Source organism: Penaeus chinensis, chromosome 38 (genome assembly GCF_019202785.1).
Source record: "Penaeus chinensis breed Huanghai No. 1 chromosome 38, ASM1920278v2, whole genome shotgun sequence".
Classification (NCBI taxonomy): domain Eukaryota; kingdom Metazoa; phylum Arthropoda; class Malacostraca; order Decapoda; family Penaeidae; genus Penaeus; species Penaeus chinensis.
The window spans coordinates 24918147-24923669 of record NC_061856.1 but is presented as its reverse complement, the minus strand read 5'-3'; the positions used below and the strand labels follow the sequence as shown (position 1 = coordinate 24923669).

The window sequence follows — 5523 nt, the reverse complement described above, 5'->3', positions numbered from 1 at the left end:
GAGAGAGAGAGAGAGAGAGAGAGAGAGAGAGAGAGAGAGAGAGATAGAGAGGAAAGAACACAGAGAGAGAGAGAGAGAGAGAGAGAGAGAGAGAGAGAGAGAGAGAGAGAGAGAGAGAGAGAGAGAGAGAGAGAGAGAGAGAGAGAGAGGAAAGAACACAGAGAGAGAGAGAGAGAGAGAGGAAAGAACACAGAGAGAGAGAGAGAGAGAGAGAGAGAGAGAGAGAGAGAGAGAGAGAGAGAGAGAGAGAGAGAGAGAGAGAGAGAGAGAGAGAAGAGAGAAGAGAGAAGAGAGAGGAGAGAGGAGAGAGGAGAGAGGAGAGAGGAGAGAGGAGAGAGAAGAGAGAAAGAGAGAAAGAGAGAAAGAGAGAGAGCAAGAGAGAAAGAGAGACTAACATTAGCTGTATTCATATCTGGCATTTCCACCCAAGTGCGATTGCTTCCCCAAAGCTTACCCTGCAGACGGTGCAGGTGCCGGGAGGAAGGGTCTCCACTACCACTTGCGTCGGCTGTCCTGACATTGCGCTTGCCTGAAACGAATTAAATATACACATATGAACACCACGTCAGGATGCTTCCAGTACTGCTCTCACACACACACACACACACAGATAAGAGGGAGAGGGAGGAAGGGAGGGAGGGAGGGAGGGAGGGAGGGAGGGAGGGAGGGAGGGAGGAGGGAGGGAGGGAGGGGGGGAGGGGGGAGAGAGGGAGGAAGAGAGGGAGAGGCAGGGAGGGAGGGAGGGAGGGAGAGAGAGACAAAAATTTACATCTCAAAAGGATGAGGTAACGTAGGTTATCCTCACCCCTATCTTAATAAGAGAGAGAGACAGAGAGACAGATAGAGAGAGAGAGAGAAATTGAGAGAACGAGGGAGGGAGGGAGAGAGGGAGAGAGGGAGAGAAAGAGAGAGAGAGAGAGAGAGAGAGAGAGAGAGAGAGAGAGAGAGAGAGAGAGAGAGAGAGAGAGAGTGAAAAATCATACCTTACATTGCTTGTAGTTGAAAAACGGCTGACGCCCAGTCTGACACTTGCTTCGCGGGGTATGACGTCACATCCTTGGAGGATGTGTGACGTCATATGCCCCAGGAGGATGTGACATGACTCACTCTCTCTCTCTCTCTCTCCCCTCTCTCCTCTCTCTCCCCCCCTCCCCCCCCTCTCTCTCTCTCCTCTCTCCTCTCTCTCTCCTCTCTCTCTCTCCTCTCTCTCTCTCTCTCTCTCTCCTCCCCCCCTCTCTCTCTCCCATCCCACCCTCCCTCCCTCCCTCTCTCTCTCTCTCCCCTCCCTCCCTCTCTCTCCCCCCCTTCCTCCCCCCCTCCCCCTCTCCTCTCTCTCCCCCTTCCCCCACTTTCCCTCCCCCCCCCCCTCCCTCCCTCCATCTTTCTCTCTGCCCTCCCCCCTCCCCTCTCCGTCTCCCCTCCCTCCCTCCCTCTCTCCCCTCCCCCTCTCTCTCTCTCCTCTCCTCTCCTCTCTCTCTTCCTCTCTCCTCTCTCTCTCTCTTTTCCTCCTCTCTCCCTCCCACCCTCTCTTCTCTCCCCTCTCTCTCTTCTCTCTCCCTCCCCCCTCCCTCCCTCCTCTCCTCTTCCTCTTCTCTCTCTCCCCCCTCCCTCTTCCCCTCTCCCCTCTCCCCTCCCCCCCCTCCCTTCTCCCCTCCTCTCACCCTCCCCTCCTCTCTCCCTCCCCCCCCCTCCCTCCCTCCTTCTCTCTCTCCCCCCTCCCTCCCTTCCTTCCTTCTCCCCCTTCCCTCCCTTTCCCTCTCCCTCTTCCTTCCCTCCTCTTCTCTCTCTCTCCCCCTTCCTCCCTCCCTCTCTCCCCTCCCCCCCCCCCTTTCCCCCCCTCCCCCCCCCCCCCCCCTCCCTTTCTTCCCCCCCCCTCCCCCCCCCTCTCCCCTTTTCTCCCCCACCCCCCCTTTCCCCCCTCCCTCCCCCCCCCTTCCCTCCCCCCCCCTCCCTCCTCCCCCCCACCCCCCCCTTCCCCCCCCCTTCCTCCCCCTCCCTCACCCCCCCCTCCCCCCATCCCTCCCCCTCTCTCCCCCCCCCCTCCCTCCTTCTCCCCCCCTTTTTCCTCTCCCCCTTCCCCCCCCCTTCCTCCCCCCCCCCCCCTCCTCCTCCCCCCCCCCCCCTTCCCCCTTCCTCCCCCCCCCCTCCCCCCCCTTTCCCCAACTCCCCACCCCCCCCCCCCCACCCTCTCCCCCCCCCTTCCTTTCCCCCATCCCTCCCTCCCTCCTCCCTCCCCTTCCCCCCCCCCCTCCCCCTCCTTCAGTAGAGGTGCGGAGGGTGAAGGCTGTGTTAGGCTTTGAATGGGTGGGTGAGTCGTGGGGAGGGGCGAGGCAACCCCCGTAAGTGAGAAAAAACGGGGGAGGGCGGCAGGAGGGGAAAAAGGGGGGAGAGGAGCAGGGGGGGTGGGGAGGGGGGAAAGGGAAAGAGGAGGGGTGGGGGAAAGGCCAACGTGGGCGAGGGAGGGCCCTGGCGAAGGACACGGGAATTTCAAAAGGAAAAGGACCAATGGGCGAAGGAAGGTATAAAACGCTGGCAGAGAAAATACAAAAAAACAAAAAAAAACACAAAAAACGGATGAAAGCGAAGAAGGCAAGAAAAACAACTAAATTTTGGATGAGTGTGACAAAACTAAAAACGTATTGTTTAATTTTATATTCCGGGTTTTGCCCTCCTTTTGTGTGTGTGCGCGTGGCGGTAATTTTAATTTTAATAAAATAAATATATATATATATAATATTATTTTGGGGAAGAGAGAGAGAGAGGAGAAAAGGAGAAGAGAAGAGAAGAGAAGAGAAGAGAAGAAAAGAGAAAAGAAGAGGAGAAAAGAAAAGAAAGAGGAGAAAAAAGAAGGAAAGAAGAGAAGAGGAAGGGGGGGGGAGAGGGAGAGGGAGAGGGAGAGGGAGAGGGAGAGGGAGAGGGAGAGGGAGAGGGAGAGGGAGAGGGAGAGGGAGAGGGAGAGGGAGAGGGGGGGGGGGTTGTCAACTACTCTAGGCGTAAGCTAAATTGACCTTGTCGAGGATTTAAGTATTTACTCAAGGAGTTGAAAGCGCAGAGGACAGCTGGGGCGTGCACTCACAGGAGAGGAGAGGAGAGGAGAGGAGAAGATAAGATAAGAGAGGAGAAGAGAAGAGAAGAGAAGAGAAGAGAAGATAAGAGAAGATAGAGAAGAGAAGAGAAGATAAGAGAAGAGAAGAGAGGAGAGGAGAGGAGAAGAGAAGAGAGGACGAGGGGGGGGGGGCTAGCCAATCCCGCGATCATGGGTTTCACTCGAACCCACGTGGGTGGGGTACCTGCACCCGTCGTCTTAGCCACACGCCGTAAAGGGGGAGCTGAGTCAAGCGTCTTACTAACAACTAAATCACGTGTCACACAAGAACGCGCAAGTTTTCCTTCCTGTCTGCTGACGCCGCTCTCCTACATGTCCCAACCCCCCTATCCTCGAACGGCTCCTTGAATGCCCGAAAAAAACAGTAAAGAATGGTCGCTCTTCGCTCGATGCCCAAGATAACTACCCCCCCCCCCTTTTATCACAAGCAAAATGGAAACTTGGTCTGTGAAGAATAACTGTTTTATGACTTTTTCATTTGCTTGAAACAAATCTTACACAGCAAAAATTGCTTGTCATTAAAATTCCGTGATAAAAAATGAACACGAGAGAGAGAGAGAGAGAGAGAGAGAGAGAGAGAGAGAGAGAGAGAGAGAGAGAGAGAGAGAGAGAGAGAGAGAGAGAGAGAGAGAGAGAGAGAGAGAGAGTGAGAGAGAGAGGGGGGGTGTGAAAGTGAAAGTGAGGGAGAGAGAGGGAGCGAGACACAAGTAAGATATAGATATATATATATATATATATATATAGATAGATAGATAGATAGGTACGTACACACACATATACACACACACACAAAGAGAGAACATATAGGCCTAAGAATAAAACAGTCAATCTCATTATGACCTTGGAAGTAAATATCAGGCAGATCTTTCACCGCCGCCATTTAATCTAACAAGCACCAAAGAAAAAATAACACCAAAGAGAGTATCGAGTCCGCATCACACGGCCTTTTCCCTGCCATCTGGACCCACCCTCCGCGGCCGCCATCGGGAAATTATTATAAGGAAAAAATCAGTTTGAACATTTAGCTCGAAGCTCATTCTCCGCCAACACGCTCGGCCGCGTGTGCAAGTGGAGACGAAGCGAATTTGAGTAGAACATCACATGACAACAAGGCCAACCCACCTTAAAAAGAGTCGAAATCGAAAAGTTTCCTCAGCGCGACTTCACGAACAACGTCACACACCCTGCCTGCTCGCACACTGGGGACGCGGCCCGCTAGCGGACGGGGTGTTGCCAAATCGCCAATTTATTATTTTTGTTTTGCGAAGTTTTAGCTTCGCCCGGGCCTTCTATATAGAACATATATTAGTCTGTCACGAGGAAATAGGGTTATTTTATTCAGAAATTCATTAATCTGCATCAAGAGCTTTATGGCTAAGAGAGAGAGGTGATAACCGCTCTTATGGCACTACTGCAGAGTGACCGCGCCTTTCAGCGTAGCGACCAAAGCTACTGGAGGAACCGCGTGTGTGTGTGTGTGTGTGTGTGTGTGTGTGTGTGTGTGTGTGTGTGTGTGTGTGTGTGTGTGTGTGTGTGGGTGGGTGTGGGGGTGGGGGTGGGGGAGGGTGAGGGTGGGGGTGGGGGTGGGGGTGGGGGAATGTGAGTGTGAGTGTGTGTGTGTGTGAGTGTGAGTGTGAGTATGAGTGTGAGTGTGAGTGTGAGTGTGAGTGTGAGTGTGAGTGTGAGTGTGAGTGTGAGTGTGAGTGTGAGTGAGTGTGTGTGTGTGAGAGTGTGAGTGTGTGTGTGAGTGAGTGTGTGAGTGTGTGTGTGTGTGTGTGTGTGTGTGTGTGTGTACGTGCGTGCGTGCGTGCGTGTGAATGTGCACAAATATACATACCAACAGGCACAAACGCACGCATGTATATATACATGTATGAGTGTGAGTGTGTGTGTGTGTGAGTGTGAGTGTGAGTATGAGTGTGAGTGTGAGTGTGAGTGTGAGTGTGAGTGAGTGTGTGTGTGTGTGTGAGAGTGTGAGTGTGTGTGTGAGTGAGTGTGTGAGTGTGTGTGTGTGTGTGTGTGTGTGTGTGTGTGTGTGTGTACGTGCGTGCGTGCGTGCGTGTGAATGTGCACAAATATACATACCAACAGGCACAAACGCACGCATGTATATATACATGTATGTATCATGTCTGTATATATAGCCAAGAGGTAAGTGAAAACCGCATTGGTAGACTGTATCAAGATGAGCAAGAAGGGGGGTTGACGCAGAGGAGTTGATATGGTATCCATAATCAAGAGTAGAGAGGATCAAGGTGACGAGCTTTTTCTTTAACGTAAAGGATATGGTTTCGCTAGGACAACGTGGAGTCCAAAATAACGCCAAGGACTTTGCCGGAAGAACGGTATTGGAGTGGAGCGCCATGAAAGAAGAGGGGAAGTTGGGGACCTACATACGTGCGCGAGAGAAAAGGATG

General features: G+C 53.0%; 1 long non-coding RNA gene across 1 annotated transcript in view; it reads right to left on the bottom strand.

Moving 5' to 3' along the window:
- LOC125045818 overlaps nucleotides 1-4363 on the bottom strand; it is a 5937-nt gene extending 1574 nt beyond the window's left edge. The window contains exons 1-2 of the long non-coding RNA XR_007116598.1: nucleotides 4229-4363; nucleotides 455-529 (exon numbers count right to left, since the gene is read on the bottom strand). This is a non-coding gene — a long non-coding RNA (uncharacterized LOC125045818). The remainder of the gene's footprint in view (nucleotides 1-454; nucleotides 530-4228) is intronic.
- Between the last annotated feature and the right edge of the window lie 1160 nt (nucleotides 4364-5523).